Source organism: Cervus elaphus, chromosome 5, assembly GCF_910594005.1.
Source record: "Cervus elaphus chromosome 5, mCerEla1.1, whole genome shotgun sequence".
Classification (NCBI taxonomy): Eukaryota; Metazoa; Chordata; class Mammalia; order Artiodactyla; family Cervidae; genus Cervus; species Cervus elaphus.
Genome location: NC_057819.1, coordinates 47544241 through 47559937, shown reverse-complemented (window position 1 = coordinate 47559937; position 15697 = coordinate 47544241).

Sequence of the window (15697 nt, the reverse complement as noted above, 5' to 3'; positions counted from 1 at the left end):
TGGTGGTAAAGAGGAAAATTAGACTAATTCTTACCTCAAGGCTCTGATATTAAAATCTCCTGAAATGAGTATTTGTTGTGATGATTGACAGCATGATTGCACAAGATCTTAAGTAGCCATGATTGCATTGTGAATTCTCATGTTTAAATTTTTTCAAGTGTTTTAACTGCCGACAGCCTTCAAAATTAGTGAACACTTCCCAAAAAAGGCATTAGAATAAATTTATAAGATAAAAAGCCTCTCCAGACTTTTTTTCTGAAATGTATCCTAGTACAGTGAACTACTGAAGAGCTTCTAGAAATGTCTCTCTATTATTTTATAGCATTTCCTCATACAAAAAAGTAAGTTTTAATATCTTTAAACATCTCTGATATGTATTAAATATGACATAAAATATTAAATGGCTTATAGAATATATTTTAAAGAGTCTTTCAAATAACTATACTATTATTATTTTCAAATTTCAATTTATTTTTAAAAAATTATTTAGCAATTTTTTCCTGGTGACAAACAAAACAAAATTAGTTTACCTTGCCATAATTAAGATGTATTCACATGTAAAAAATATTTAAAAATTTGACTTAAAAATGTTTATGTGTATATAATATGTAGCTTTATTTTAGTATAATTAGATATATTATAGATATATCTATATATATTATATATATATATACACATACATATGTCTCAGCAGTTTTCCAGAGCTACTAACGTCTGTTGCAGAAATTCAGAAAACCACTTCATCTTGGCCAAAATAAATGGTTTACTGTACTAAGGATCAACTTTAAGACATCCTGGCACCACTAACATGCAAAACCTGACAACAGTGACTCAGTTTTTCCTACAAAAATGAATTAACTATGGTTTTAGTTATACTGTGTGGTTTGTATTAGATTTTTCATCTTTTTAAAGTTTCCTTGAATTTTCATCACTGTCTTTTCCTAACAATCCAAACACCATCTCCTTCTTTCCTGTTCCCTCACTATACTTTTACTCTCAAAAATGTAAGCACTTAATGCAGTTCTGTATTTTTTTGCCCTTATTTAAGATCTTTTATAATTCAAATAAGCAAAAATAACTAGATGTTTCTAAATTCTTATATCTATTCAGATTGAATGTTTTAATTTTTTGTATCTATTGATTTGATTTTTATTTGGTATTTACTGAAGCAATCCTCTAAAACTCAGAATGAAGGACAGAATTACTTAAAACATTAAATATACATATAGTATTCTCTCTGTTTTTGTTATATTCCACTTATTAACAGCTATATTGTTTTTCAGTGATTTCTTGAAGAATTTCTTCACAATACTCTGCATGCAATTATATTTTTCTCTTACTAATTTAATTTTATCACATCATATGCTGGTTTTGAGAATCTGGTATAAGGCAGCATTTGAGTGCCGTGTGTAAAGTTAAGCTCTATTTAGCTATGCAGAGGTGAAATAAGGAGAGAATTTCAAGTACTGGGAAAGTAAAAGCTAAAACATGGAGTAATATTCAGATCTTAGAACACAGAAAAGTACTAACCATTATTTGGATGTTGTTGAATAGATATGTTTAGATTAAAGATATCTTCAATGATATTTTAAATATTTTATTCATCCTGTATCTAACCATGAGCACATCAAGATTTTTTTTGAGCATGAGAAGCATAAAATGTTTTAAATTATTAATATATTAATAAATATGGACTACAACATTCCATATTATGGGAAGAATCAAAGCAAACAGATTAGAGAAGTAATGAAATGCTCTTGAGTTAGATTAAGGAGGCCTGGAGTGAGGATAGCAGAGAGAAAAAAGACAAGAAGGTGATTCTGAAGTATCAGGTCTAGATTATTTTAAGAAAACAAAAATTAAAAAAAAGTTCTAGAATCTATGCTTCTATAATTAATTATGAACACACTAATTTTCAAATTCAGCATGATAGAGAAATATAGTTGCAATATAGAACTAGAGCTAAGAAGACACGAGTGATTAGGAAAATTATGATTTTAAAACAAAAATCATTTATTTTCAGTTAACAACTTTTAATGACTGCCTTTTGTACTGTAGAGTGTAGGCACTATGCCAGAGATGGACTAGAGACAAAGCCTGTCTTGCAGTGCCCAATGCAGTGGGGTCATGTTAGGTGAAACCAAAGCAATTCCAAGGGAAATATAATAAATTTGGTGTTTTTAACCTAGGATGGCTGACCTTATAGGGATTCATATATAGACTCAATTCTATCCGTGGGTTCCAGAACCAATATGTAACATTTATGCAAATAATCAGATGTATATTATTCTAAAGAAGAAATGAATATTTTTTTGTCAGCTAATGATATTATTACGTTATACTTTCCCACAAAGATAAATTAATGAAAGTTTTGAAGACAGAGGTTGTGTCAAATATAGAGTGAGAAAAAAAGACTGGAGAAAGTATGATCAGAAAGGTAAACAAGCTAACATTCATTTCCACTGAATTCAATGGGAGGAGATTTTCAAGAAGGAAAAGGATTAATATTGATAAGTGTTACAGACAAGTCCAGGAGGTTGTAGATGGCCAACTTTAATTAGCAAAATCTGTGTCTTCTGTAGAGGTATAAAGAGATGGTAAATCAAACTAAGAAATATATTCGAGATGTCTTTATTTGTTCAGTTTTGACCTCCATTCTCTGTCACTACCAAGTTATACATTATATGTGTTTTCTTTTAAATTCTATTTTGAGGTATTTCCTTTAATTTTATTGTGTTGGAAGATTGGAGTCATATAAAAATAAATGTCATATAAGCAATAAGTTCACTGATTTATCATAGGTATTTGAGGTTTTATTACTATATTTTTCTTTATTGGAAGAATAGAACTTATTTTTCTGTGCAGAGAACCTAGCTTCTGGATAAACAATAGTGGTTAAAGACTTGATCTCTGCGTTCTGGACAACAACTTGACTTCAAAACTCAAATTTGTTATGATCTGTTCATATGACCTTAGGGATATTATTTAATTACTCTAAACCATTTTTCAAATATGTCAAAAGAAGGTAAAAATATGTTTATTACATTTGTTTTCCATCAGGATTAAAAGTAATAATGCTTACATTGTTCAATATATAATTACTATATTTTTACCAGTTTGCGAGTGTACTCAGTCACTCATTCATGTCTGACTATAGTCTCCCAGGCTCCACTGTCCATGGAATTTTCCAGACAACTATACTGGGGCAGGTGACCACTTTCTACTCCAGGGAATCTTCCCAACCCAGGGATTGAGCCCGTGTCTCCTGTGCCTCCTCTACTGAGAGGGAGATTCTTTACTACTAGCACCACTGGGGAGGTCCTCCTTCATTAAGACATCACAACAGCCTGCTTAGTCTTTTCTCCCATGTTACAAGAGAATTATGAATTATTGTGGCCGTTTAAGATGTGAGATTTTATAGTGTGGGAGCAATTTTAAAACCTACTACAATATCTGAGTGTCTCAGGAGGATGGAGGAGCACCCTGCAGGAAGTGTAGCTCCACGTGCTTGGTGACTAGGCTGTTGTTTGGATCCCCATGTGGGTGTTGATGTCACATAGAACAACGGCAGAATTTGTAACTGGGAAGAAGACTGTGGCAAGTGCGAAGTCTCACTGAAATTAAGGGATTGAAAGTGGGTAGAGAATATGAATGAAAAGGGTTGTAAAGACATATAGGCAATACCTTAAGCTTCTAAGAAGAAAATTGTTTCAGAGTAATAAAAGGGTGGGAGAGCAGTGATCTAAAAGTCAGTGTGAGCAAGAACTTGAGGTATGTGTATGCAGATACTATTTGAGAATCTGCAACACATCCGGTTTCTAGCTGCATTTTAATTGTTAACAGCTTCTTATCTGTTTCAGAGTAAAGTGCTATCACTCTTGTTTGAAATCATTAAATATACTAAACTAATCCTCATTGGAAGGCATTTTCATAGGTTTCATACACTTATCCCTCTTTTCCACATCTTTTGTCCAATGTATCTTTAATATTTCACCTTAAACATTTAGTTTTTTCAGGAGGCTTTCCTTGACTTCTTAACAAGATGAGGTCAAAATGTCACAAAGACGCATGTACTTTCCTCATCCTGATATGCATCACACTTTATGACTATTATAGCTTAATATTATCTGTTTTCTAAAGAACTCAAAGCTTCTGAGAGCAGAGTTCAGGTGAGTCTTGCTCAATCTGTATCCTCACCACTTAGCACAAGAACTGGTGAAGAGAAAAAGTTCAATAAATATTTATGAAATAATAAATGAATTACTCATGCTAATTTAAGGTATATTGGAAAATTAAAGTGCTTTCTGTTGAACAGAGGAAAAGTTAAAGTGTAAAAATAGGAAAACAGGGTAACAGTAGAGTGGCATGGCAGGGGGGAAATAAAGGACTGAATACTAACAGTCCTCAAAAATGGTGACTCAGGTTACCAAAAAGAAAAGAGAGTCAAGCGCCCAGGCCGACATGGCTCATAAAGTGGCATAAGTCTCTTTGTTCAGAGAATAAACAAGCAACAACAAATAGAGAGGCCCAATCTAAAACCATTCAAAAACAATTGTTTGCAAGTCCTCATATTCCTTGCCTTTGATTTAACAGTGACTGAACATTTTCTGTAATCAAAGTACAGATTTAATTTTATATTCACTGTTTCTCATTTGAATACACAGTTTTTCACATTGTCATTCTCTTCTGATGCACGTACCAATCACTAAGACAGATATCCACTTGCCTTGTTTACAGTAATTGTGGTTTAGGGCCTGGTCATCAGAGTAGCACCCAAATTACCTCAAGGACAATACAGATTCTAGCTACTGACACCACAGTTTTTTTCTCTTCCTTAACCAAGCCCTCCTCTATCTTTTCTCACAACATAGGACATTATCCTAAAGTATCATATATTTTGAAAACTGCAAAATGATTTTTCTTCCAGTGGTTTCTTTTTTCTGGGACAGACTGAAGGCACTCATGTGCTGAGTTGTGCTAATGGCATATTAAAAAATGGAAGATTTCATTAGTAGAGAAACTGAAATTTATCAGTTCCTAAGTAAATTTCACAAATTTGAAAAGCAAAACTACATGAAGGTAAAGGAGTGGAGAGAGAATAAAAGAACAAAGAGACCAAAGTAAAAGCAAGCAGGCAGATGAGCCAACCCTATAATCATTTATTGATCATATTGTGATTAAAATAGAAAAATAGAATAAGTTTTTTCAGATCTAGCCATAGGCATTTGCAATATGTACTCTTTAAAGTTAGCACAAAAGTTAAAATGTAAAGACTATTGACCCTTGGTTCACCTGAATGCTTTATTCTGTGCTCCTGATATGTAAGAACAATGATGGGCTCTTGGGGCAATGGGAAAATGCTATTGTGCTTCATTCTGGGGCACCGACTCCCAGAGAATCAGTGTTGAAAGTAGGTGGTAAAATATTACCATTCTTCCATATATATAGAATCATTTATAGTCACTACTGTGTGGGCATAATCAAACTCAGACTCTACACAATATAGTAAATGTAAATTAAATATTAAGATTTACATGCCTTTCAGGAAATAAACAAAAGTCTCTATTTTGTTATTAATTTTTTTTAACTTCATAGAATTTGTTGCTGCTGTATAAAACTTTGTAAATATCTGGCCTAAGCCTCATCAAATGACAAGTTACAGGTCACATCCTGGCCGTTTAGGCACTGAAAAGCTTTGGTATTTGAACTTCCAGACTCCTGTTTTCTTACATTATTCATATTTCCCTCCCAGGCAATGTCCTCTCTTCTGTGACTTTTCTCTTGAATCCCCAGTCCAGGACACATTTTATTCCTCAGTGCTTGAAAACACCTCTGAAATCAACTCACATTAGTTTTCACTTCACCAAGGTTTTGGATGTTCTCTTTCAATCCTCTCCCACTCCTACATCATTGATATATTTGCCTACCTGAGCATTACTTCTTGAACCACCACTGTGTGTTATTAGCTGGAGTTAAAAGAGTAGATGACATCTGACACTATTGACAAGGGCATTGGTGAGAGACACAATAAAAGTTATTGGTGAGAAATTAACTTATGAATGGACATTATCATTCTCAGAATGAAATTTAGAAGGAGAATAGATGAAGCCAGTTAACCTTGGTGGGGGGTGGGGGGGTTGGTCATCAGTCCCTATGTTTCTGGACAAGGAATAAAAACAAAGTAATTTTATAAGACCAGATATACTAGAAAGATTATTAAAAGGCAAATACATCACTAAAGAACTCAAAGTTGGGGGGGGGGGGGGCAGTATCTGAAATTATATTAAGCCCTGTCAAATGCTACAGAGATAAAGAGGGTTAAACTTTTATATGGGTCATGTTATCACACTTTTTATTCTCTTAGGCCATGAACTTGTGCATATTTGACCAGCTTTTAAATCTAAATTTTTCTTGCTTTAGCATTAAATTTGCCTTCTCATTTCAGTATTGCATGTGTGTTCAGCTAGCAGATTAATATCTCTGAAATAGTTTTTCACATTTAATTTTCCCCAGGTTTTTGATGCTTTCATGGAGTATTTCTCAAAGTGTGTACCTTAGAACACTTGTATGAGAATCCACCAAGGTGTGGTCCTTGCTTAAAAATTCAAATACCAGCTCTCCCCTATACAATACAAAAAACTACACCAAAAAAAAAAAAAAAAAAGTCTTCATAACACAGATAACCACGATGATGTGATCAATCACCTAGAGCCAGACATCCTGGAATGCGAAGTCAAGTGGGCCTTAGGAAGCATCACTACCAGCAAAGCTAGTGGAGGTGATGGAATTCCAGTTGAGCTATTTCAAATCCTAAAAGATGATGCTGTTAAAGTGCTGAACTCAATACACCAGCAAATTTGGAAAATTTAGCAGTGGCCACAGGACTAGAAAAGGTCAGTTTTCATTCCAATTCCAAAGAAAGGCAATGCCAAAGGGTGTTCAAACTACCACACAATTGCAAGGTACAATTGCATTGCACAATCACACAATCGCACCTCACATGCTAGTAAAGTAATGGACAAAATTCTCCAAGCCAGGAGTCAATAGTAGATGGAACCATGGGCTTTCAGAAGTTCAAGGTGGATTTAGAAAAGGCAGAGGAACCAGAGACCAAATTGCCAACATCCATTGGATCATCGAAAAAGCAAGAAAATTCCAGAAGAATATCTACTTCTGCTTTATTGATTACGCTAAAGCCTTTGACTGTGTAGATTACAACAAACTGTGGAAAATTCATACCAGACCACCTTACCTGTCTCCTGAGAAATCTATATTCAGTCCAAGAAGCAACAGTTAGAACTGGACATGGAACAACAGACTGGTTTCAGATCAGGAAAGGAGTACGTCAAGGATGTATCTTGTCACCCTGCTTATTTAACTTATATGTAGAGTACATCATGCAAAATGCCAGGCTGGATGAACCACAAACTGGAATCAAAATTCCTGGGAGAAATATCAACAACACATCATCTCAGATATGCCAATGACACCACCCTTATGGCAGAACGTGAAGAACTAAAGAGCCTCTAGATAAAACTGAAAGAGGAGAGTGAAAAATCTGGCTTAAACTCATTCAAGCCAGCTTCAACATTCAAAAAATGAAGATTATGGTGTCCGGTCCCATCACTTCAGGGCAAATAGATGGGGAAACAATGGCAACAGTTACAAACTTTATTTTGGAGGGGCTCCTAAATCACTGCAGATGGTGACTGCAGCCATGAAATTAAAAGACACTTTCTCCTTGGAAGAAAAGTTTTATGAACAACTAAGACAGCATTTTAAAAAGCAGAGACATTGCTTTGCCAACAAAGGTCCATCTAATCAAAGCTATGGTTTTTCCAGTAGTCAGGTATGGATGTTACAGTTAGAATATAAAGAAAGTTGAGCACTGAAGAACTGATGTTTTGAACTGTGGTGTTGGAGAAGACTCTTGAGGGTCCCTTGGACTGCAAGGAGATCCAACCAGTCCATCCTAAAGGAAATCAGTCCTGAATATTCATTGGAAGGACTAATGCTGAAGCTGAAACTCTAATACTTTGGCCACCTGATGCTAAGAACTGACTCCTTGGTTCTTGACCTTCTTGGTCCCAGACACTGATGCTGAGAAAGATTGAAGGCAGTAGGAAAAGGGGACAACAGAGGATGAGATGATTGGATGGCATCAGCAACTCGATGAACATGAGTTTGAGCAAGCTCCAGGAATTGGTGATGGACAGGGAAGCCTGGTGTGCTACAGTCCATGGGGTCACAAAGAGTCAGATACGACTGAGCAACTGAACTGAACTGAGTTCTCCACTTACCCAGTATATTAGATTATGGGGCATGTCCTTATGTCTTTTGTTTTAATGATAGCTCTATAAAATCTTTCCTGATCTTTTCCACCATTGTAATTTGTATCACATTTTCTCTTTCCCATGGGTCCATTCTAACAATGCTGGGAAAATGGAAGGTCCAGTAAATCCATACTACTGTGTTCTTAGAGCTCATCTAGTTAATGTTGCCACCTGAAGGTAGAAATGCTGGAGGTTAGAGGCAGTATGGAAAACCTCTGGCAAAGCTAAATCTCAGCAGACGCTCAGCAGCCTAAGAAATCTTTGATTTGTCAGGGCAAATCCAAATTGAAAATAAGAAGCCTGTTGAAAATAAGGAAAAAGACATTCTGACTCCTTTTCTTAAAGTGCTGACTTTAGAAAACTTGTCATGGTAATTATTTTGTCTCTGAAATGTATATGGAAATCTTTTCAAGGGCTAAATCAATCTCTTGCCAAACTTAAAATCCAGAAAGTGTCTGTCTCAGTGACCATCTTTGTGTGCTGTAATCATCAAAGAAGAGAAGACCTATCTCTACTTTCTAGGGGAGGATGGGAGCCTAACTTCTCTAGGTACCTCCCTCCAAGCTGTAAACTAACTCTTGTTATAGAAGATATAAGAAGTTTATTTCTCTGAATTAAATCTACTAGCAAACAAGAATGGGCATCCAAATTGCCAGGTGAATTGTGGTGAATTTTGTGTAATCAATTGTACTATAAAAAATCTTTCTACTTGAGAACCACTTACTAGTTTTCTCAAGAACTGGTATGTCATGGGTCCTATCTGCTGACTTGGTGTGAGATCTTTGTTTTGGTGGTCTCTTAGTACATTGCTTCTGATGCGCACCACATTCTGGTTTAACGTGTATTCAATAATAAAGTTGTTTTCTTTCTCTTTTACTTCTGTGGACATGCTTTCTAAGTTGTAAGGAGACATTGTTTTTAATTTTATTTCCTCAACACATTGTTAAAGAGAAGATCTTATTATGTATCTTAATAAATTCAACAAAAACAAATAACAAGTAGAGAAAACTAAAAGAAAGGAAAACAATAGAAATAAAAGCTTAAATTAATGAAATAGAAAATAAATAACTGAATTTGAAATATAAATAGATCCTAAAGTACATTCTTTGATATGAAGAATGGATAAAGGTCTTTTAAAACTGATTAACAAGAAAGAAAGGAAAAGAAAAATTTAGACTAAAATAAAAATGAAACATATTTAAGCATATGGAAAACTATAAAATAATTTATATATTATATATAATCACATCACATTACATATAAATATAATTATTAATTAATATAACATTTTTATTAATATTGTATGATTATATAATATATTATATATATTTCTATATACTCACATGCACACATTTGGCTACATATGGCTGTAGCATCTTTGTTCCCCTACTAGGGACTCTTCCCAGGTCCTGGCAATATAAACACTGATTCCTAATCACTGGGCTACCAGGGAATTCCTAAAATATATTTTTTATTGGGTAAAGAAATTTGAAATTTCAAGGATATTGATAATTTCTTTAAACATTTTACACCTGCATTATATCTTCTAGAACTAGACATTCAAAGAGTAGCTTGTTTGTCCTCAAATCAATTAACTTTCTTAAATTAAGATATAGACAGTAATTTAATGAACATCCACTCTACCAGTTGTGTTTACACTCCCAACATTTCTAAGGCAGTCGTTTAAAGTGATACTTGCCTGGGAAGCCCGAGGCAAAATGGTTTACCTTCAGGCTCATTCAGCATCACCCTATAGGCCTAATGCAAATTAGAATCCTGACTCTAGTTGAGTTTGGAATTTTGATTAGCCTGAGGGAGTAAGGCAAAAGGGGAAAGAAAGAAGGAAACATTTATTAAATATCAGCTATGTGTCAAAAGCTTTTTGATAGACCCTTTCATGTAAGTTAATTCATTTAATTCTCACAGCTGGTAAAGCTGTTATTATACACTTTTCAATTTTCATATGAGAGACAGAATTTCAAAGAGTACAACTTTCCAAATCATACACAAAAGTAAAATCCATACCTAGTATGCTTGATGGCAAAGACCTTTCTCTTATACTGTTGTGAACATTTCACAGTTCAGTGAGAGTTGTAGAACTCACTCATCAGCTTCACATTTGGTTTATTTGCCTTCTCAGGTTTCATTGTTCAAAATTAATTTTCAAACTGATATTCTTACCAAAATCTGTATAGTGGAAAATAAAAGATCTTTTATGCATGGACAAAACTGAAAAGTGGAAAATTCAGGAGCAAAAGAAAAAAAAAAAATAAAGGAACAGGAGTGGGGGAAGATGTGTAGATACATATTCACTAAACAAATATTGAGTACCTATTCTATACCTTACACTATTGCAAAGTAAACATACAAGCTAACTACTATGCAAGTTTCAAAAGAGATAGGGAATATTCTCTTGATTGAATTGCACTGGCCACATATGCGCTTCATTGCTTATCTGCTTATGTGTGTAGCTCTTCAAAGTTAGTGTGAAACAGATCGCCAGTCCAGGTTGGATGCATGAGACAAGTGCTCGGGGCTGGTTCACTGGGATGACCCAGAGGGATGGGATGGGGAGGGAGGTGGGAGGGGGTTCAGGATGGGGAACACATGTAAATCCATGGCTGATTCATATCAATGTATGGCAAAAACCACTACAATATTGTAAAGTAATTAGCCTCCATCTAATAAAAATAATTGGGAAAAAAAAGCTAGAAATGGCTTTGCCTAATGATTAACTCATTGTCTACATATTTCATAAACTGTCTCTGATTCTCTAGGTCAAACAATGTGTACAAATACTGGAATGTTATAGGTCTGCATTGTATTTCTCTTACTGCTATCTTTTTCCAGTATGTTTTGCAATTATTTGGATAAATACTACTACTCTTTATTTACTGAATTTACCAGTTCCTTAAGAGTTGAGAGGGGCTTCCCTGGTGGCTCAGTGGTAAAGAATCTGCCTGCCAATGTACAAAATGCAGGTTCAATTCCTGGGGTGGGAGAATTACCTGGAGAAGGAAATGACAACCCATTCCAGTATTCTTACCTGGAAAATCCCATGGACAGAGGAGCCTGGGGTCACAAAACTGTCAGACATGACTTTAGCAACTAAACAAAACCAGACTTGAGAACATAGTATTCATTTTATGAAGTTCTTAGTTACTAAATGAATAAATATAGTACCATCATAAATGGTCAATTTTAGTTGATTGAGATTTGATTTTTCAATCTAGGAACCCTTGTGAGTTGCCCTCCATAGTATTCTATTTTTGAAAGACTTCATTTATGGTAAGGAAACTAAAAATTTCAAATTCTGAAATGGACAGATAGACTAAGACTTTTATTGTTGAAAGTGGACAACTCAGCCATGGAGCACTTTTTTCCCTTCTATCTAAGTTTCTAGAATCAACATTTGCATAAGGAAGCTACTTCCACAAATCAAAATCTGTTTTATAAATTTCCAACTAGTGTAGAAATGTGTAATGGGAAAATTGCACTCTGGACAAAGTTGTACATTAGTATGCAGTGTTATAAAAAGGATTCGCCAAGTAGAAACCCCAAGCATTGCACTGATGTAGATCAGTCTCTTATTTTCTTTACAGTACACCTCAAAAAAATCTTCCCAGTGCTCTGGTGTTCTACCTTGAAGGCAAGCAAGTCCTCAGGGTAAAGCTCAAATCATCAGATAAGGGCTTTGATGTGAGCTCTTTTATTTCCTGTCACTTTGTCAACCTTTTCAGTACTTGAGTCTGTAGAACTGCACATTAGGAATTGCTAAAATGTGGCTCCAGAGAGATGCAACAAAATGAAACTATTATGCTTATTGCCTTCAGGGCAAATTCTGCCCTAGAGATCAACATGCTGTATATCAGAGTAATGATGGGACATTAGGTGTGAGCACTGGACACAGAAGTTCTGTCCTCAAGTGATATTTCCAGATTTCTAATTTCAGGTAAAGTTCATAGCATACTCTGTAGTCTCACTTTTATTACTACAATAAGAATCCACAAGCTGTAGTTTAGTATAAGACACAAAATGTTATTTATCATGATAACCATATCTAATTATCACACTGCAGATGACGGCAATTTATTGGCCGAGATGGCCATTGGCTATATTTAGCTTTACAAACTTGTAGACTTCTTAACAGCCATGATCTGTTTAATTATGTCCTCTCTCTTAAGAAAAACAAATGCAAATATAAACTGCCAGTGTTCATAAGTCCCATGTAGATAGGCACTGTGTGCATATCCCTTTAAGTATAAATTTTATGTTGTTGGAACGTATAGAATCTTGTAAATCTTAGTAAATAACAGTAATACATTTTTTTCAAAAGTATGTGTTTGCTATTCATTACCACAGAAATCCAGGCCTGTGCCCCAAACAATAATGCCAAAGAAGGTGAAGTTGAATGGTTCTATGAAAACCTACATGACCTTTTAGAACTAACACACAAAAAAGATGTACTTTATATCAAAGGGGCCTAGAATCTAAAAGTAGGAAGTCAAGAGATACCTGGAGGACTAACAGGCATGTTTGACCAAGGCTAACAGGTTTTGCCAAGAGAACGCACTGCACATAGCAAACACTCTCTTTCAACAGCACAAGAGACAACTCTACACATGGACATCACCAGATGGTCAATACTGAAATCGGATTGATTATATTCTTTGCAGTCGAAGATGGAGCAGCTCTATACAGTCAGCAAAAACAAGAATGGGAGCTGACTGTGGCTCAGATCATGAACTCCTTATTGCCAAATTCAGACTTAAATTGAAGAAAGTGGGGAAAACCACTAGACCATTCAGGTATGACCTAAATCAAATCAAGGGATTAGATCTGATAGACAGATGCCTGAAGAACTATGGACAGAGGTTCATAACATTGTACAGGAGGTGGTGATCAAAACTACCCTCAAGATGAAGAAATGCAAAAAGGCAAAAAGGCTGGCTGAGGAGGCCTTGCAAATAGCTGAGAAGAGAAGAGAAGTGAAAGGGGCAAAGGAGAGAAGGAAAGATACATCCATCTATATGCAGAGTTCTAAAGAATAGCAAGGAGATATAAGAAAGACTTCCCTATGGGATTAATGCAAAGATTTAGAGGAAAAAAAAAAAAAAAAAACAGAATGGGAAAGACTGGAGATATCTTCAAGAAAATTAGCAATACTAAGGGAACATTTCATGCAAAGATGAGCACCATAAACAACAGAAACAGTTTGGACCTAAATGAAGCAGAAGATATTAAGAAGATGATGCTGTTAAAATAAGGCACTCAATAAGGCAGCAAATTCGGAAAACTCAGCAGTGGCCACAGGACTGGAAAAGGTCAGTTTTCAATCCAATACCAAGAAAGACAATGCCAATGTTCTTTGGCTAGAATGTTCTAGAATGTTCAAACTACTGTACAATTGCACTCATCTCACATTCTAACAAAGTAATGCTGAAAATTCTCCAAGCCAGGCTTCAACAGCCTGAACTGAGAACATCCAGATGTTCAAGCTGGATTTAGAAAAGGCAGAGGAACCAGAGAACAAATTGCCAACACCGGTTGAATCATAGAAAAGGCAAGAGAGTTCCAGAAAATCATCTACTTCTGCTTCACTGACTATGCCAAAGACTTTGTGTGGATCGCAACAAACTGTGGAAAATTCTTAAAGAGATGCAAATACCAGATGATCTGACCTACCTCCTGAGAAATCTGTATGCAGGTAAACAAGCAACAGTTAGAACCAGACCTGGAACAACAAACTGGTTCCAAAAAGGAAAAGGAGCCTGTCAAGGCTGTATATTGTCACTCTGCATATTAAACTTATATGTAGAGTACATCATGTGAAATGTTGGGCTGGATGAAGCATAGGCTGGAATCACAATTGCCAGGAGATATATCAGTAACCTCTGATATGCAGATGGCACCACCTTTATAGCAGAAAATGAAGAGGAACTGAAGAGCCTCTTAATGAAAGTGCAAAAGGAGAATGGAAAAACTGGCTTAAAACTCAACATTCAAACAACGAAGATTATAGCAACCGATCCCATCACTTCATGGCAAATAGGTGGGAAACAATGGCAACAGTGACATACTTTATTCTCTTGGGCTCCAAAATCACTGCAGATGGTGACTGTAGGCATGAAATTAAAAGACTGTTGCTCCTTGGAAGAAAAGCTATGATCAACCTAGACAGCATATGAAAAAGCAGACACGTTACTTTGCCAAAAAAGGTCCGTCTAGTCAAAGCTATGGTTTTTCCAGCAGTCACATATGGATGTGAGAGTTGGACCATAAAGAAAGCTGAGTGCCAAAAATTGATGCTCTTGAACTGTGGTTTTGGAGAAGATATGAGAGTCACTTGGACAGCAAGGAGATCAAACCAGTCAATCCTGAAGGAAATCAACTCTGAAATATCATTGGAAGGGCTGATGCAGAAACTGAAACTCCAATATTTTGGCCACTTGATGTAAAGAGCTGACTCATTGGAAAAGACCCTGATGGTGAAAAGACTGAAGGCAGGAGGGGAAAGGGACAATAGAGGATCAGATGTTTGGATGGCATCACCAACTCAATGGACATGAGTTTGAACAAGCTTCGGGAGCTGATGATGGATAGGGAAGCCTGGCATGCTGCAGTCTGCTGTGTTGCAAAGAGTTGGATGTAAATGAGTGACTGAACTGAACTGACTGATTACTGATATAACTAAAAATTAGAGAGGGACACGTTTGTTATTGGTGGTTCCTACATGAGATAATAACCTCTTGATAGTATGTTGTTACTGTAAATTTATTTTATGACAGGAGATGTTAGAAGAGGGAGTAGAACACACTGCAAGCTTGGAGGGGAACAAAAGCAAAGACTATAGGGAAAAGCCTGTGTTTACTTTCTTAAATGAAGCTGGAAGATGATTTTCTGGATTGTTTAGATGTATGATTAAGACATGCCAAGTGCTGTAACAAACATAATGATATGTGTAATAACATAATATTTTTCAAGGAAATGGGAATAAACTAGGTCAATCTTGAAGACTTCTGGTATCATGAAATTTCTTCCCAGATTCCATGGGCTATGGTTACCTCTCTTCTACTTGCTCCCCACTATTTTCTACTTTCTTCAATTTATGTCAGCTGCACAATCCTTTTATCTGATAGATCATGCCCCAGAACAGAACATTTGTGTTTACTCTTCTTTTTATTTCTGAGTCTTCTGCTACAAGACCAGACCCTCTTCTTCATTCTTATTACATCTAGAATTATTTGTTTCATCTTGCTGCTGCTGTTTAGTCACTCAGTTGTGTCCGACTCTTTGAGACCCCATGCACTGCAACACACCAGACTTCCCTGTCCTTCACCATCTCCTGGAGCTTGCTCAAACCC